This window comes from Echinops telfairi, unplaced genomic scaffold (assembly GCF_000313985.2).
Source record: "Echinops telfairi isolate 266 unplaced genomic scaffold, ASM31398v2 ScPeMD7_23;HRSCAF=83, whole genome shotgun sequence".
Classification (NCBI taxonomy): Eukaryota; Metazoa; Chordata; class Mammalia; order Afrosoricida; family Tenrecidae; genus Echinops; species Echinops telfairi.
The window spans coordinates 53,711,857-53,714,088 of NW_022103920.1; the positions used below are offsets into that span (position 1 = coordinate 53,711,857).

General features: G+C 44.7%; 1 protein-coding gene across 1 annotated transcript in view; it reads right to left on the reverse strand.

The window, feature by feature from the left end:
- Positions 1-98, reverse strand: part of ABCB4 (ATP binding cassette subfamily B member 4) — a 96,004-nt gene extending 95,906 nt beyond the window's left edge. The window contains exon 1 of the mRNA XM_013004650.2: positions 44-98. The gene's annotated coding sequence lies outside the window, so the exon portion shown is untranslated. The remainder of the gene's footprint in view (positions 1-43) is intronic.
- Positions 99-2,232: the final 2,134 nt, after the last annotated feature.

Genomic DNA, 2,232 nt, shown 5'->3' on the forward strand with positions numbered 1-2,232 from the left:
CCGGGAGCCCCCGGGGCCCCGAGGGCCTCGCCTGGCGACTCACCCTGGTCCCGCAAGCAAGTCCCTTCTCTGGGCGCCACCTGTTCCCCTCTCACTGGGCGCTCATTCGTCTTCTTTGCAACCCCCTGCGGAGGTCAGTTTCAGGACTTGGGCAAGGGCGGCCAAGGCCCTCAGAGGGCTCTAGAGTCGCCTCCCACTCCTGAGCCCCCACGACCAGCTCGGGGGGGCACCAGACCCAACCATCTCACGGGACGGCTAACTAGCGACCCCGAAACTTAAATCTGTCCCAAGGGTCCCCAACGCTATGCGCCTTGCAGAAGAGGAACTCTGGCTGTGGCTTTATTTTCAGTCACAGAACTTGAGGACTGCAAGGGACTTCCCAAAAATAACAACAGCCAAAAAACCCCAAGCCCGTTTAGTTGCCGTCGATACAGGAACCCCACGTTTTGGACGAGAACTGGCTTCATAGAAATGTAATCTGACAAAAGAAGACGTTTGATCTTCACGGCAGAACCCACGGTGGCACAGTGGCTAATTTCCAGGCTGCTAAAAAATAGGGTAAGCTGTTGGAACCCCCCCAGTTCTTATTGGGGGAAGAGATGTGTCCCTTGGCTTGTTAAGGGTGGTGGTGTGGTCTTTATTGTTAAGTGTTGTCAAGTTGGCCCTTAATGCACAACAGAAAGAAACAACGCCTGGCCCTGCCCCATCCTCACAATTGTTCTTATGCCTGAGCCCATTGTTGGCAACCACGGGTGTCATCCCATCTTGGTAAGGGTCTTCCTCTTTTTCACTGCCCTTCTACTTTACCAAGCATGATGTTCTTTTCCAGGGACTCCTGATAGATGTCCAAAGTATTTTAGATAACTCACCATCCTTGCCGTTAACGAACATTCTGGCTGTACTTCTTCCAAGACAGATCTGATTGTTCTTTGGCAGTCCATGGGACTTTCACTATCTTCACCAACACCATAGTGCAAATGCCTCAGTCTCTCTTCAGTCTTCCTAATTCACATGCAGATGAAGAGTCTGAAAATACCATGGTGTGTTAGTCTGGATTGACTAGAGAAACAAATCCAGGGCATTCATGTATATAAAAAAGAACTTTATATAAAAGAGCAATTTTATATTGAGAAAACATCCCAGCCTAGTTCAGATCAAGTCTGTAAATCCAATATTAGGCCATATGTCCAATACCAGTCTGTAAATTCCACTTTAGACTCATGCAACCCATTGCAATGATACCGAATGCAGGAAGATCACAGGCCAGTGGGTGGAAAGTCTTGTGGATCCAGTGGCGATGGAAGCATCTCAGCGCTGGCATGGGTCTCCACATGGCTCCTCCAGCTCAAGGGCCCTGGGTCCATCAGTGTAGCTCCATGTGGCTTGTCAGGAAGGGTCTGTAGTTGGAAAATATGGTCTCGGTGATAAAAATGAAGCTGGGGATCAAATAATAGAATTTTTCAAGATCAATGACTTCTTTGTATATACCTTTTTTTCTGAAACATAAATGGTGACCTCACTAGGTGGAATACACAGGAATCAAATAGATAATATCTGTGGGATGAGATAAATGCTACATATCATCAACTAACCAGAAGCCAACTGTGAAATAGACCATCAATTGTTCATATGTATGTTTAGGTTAAAACTGAAGAAAATGAAAACAAGTCCATGAGCCAAAATAGAAACTTGAGTAGATCGTATCTGGATTTATGAGCATCTCAAGAACAGATTTGATGCATTGCACACTAATGACGGAAGACCAGAACATCATACATGAAGAAAGCAAAAGTTCATTAAAAAGAAAGGAAATAAAGAAGAGACTAAAGTGAATGGCAGAATAGACTCTGAAACTTGTTCTAGAACATAGAGTAACTAAAGGAAAGGGAAGAGATAATGACATACAAGAGGTGTACAGAAAATTTCAAAAGGTAGTTGGAGAAGATAATAAATACTCAACGACCTGGAGTTAGAAATGAAACGGTGAGAACAAACGCAGCGTATCTTAAGAATTTGTAAAATAGTGCTACTGTTATTAAAGATGACTTATATAAAGTGTCCGGCACATAGATTCCACCCATTACCATTGAGTGGATTCTGTCTCAGCAAACCTATAGGACTGAGTAGAATTGCTCCTTAGGGTTTCCATCATAGATCTTTTGGGTGACTTGTGGGTTTAAACCACTGACCTTTGGTCAAATAAAGGGTGGGGGGGCAAATGTATTAAGTGTA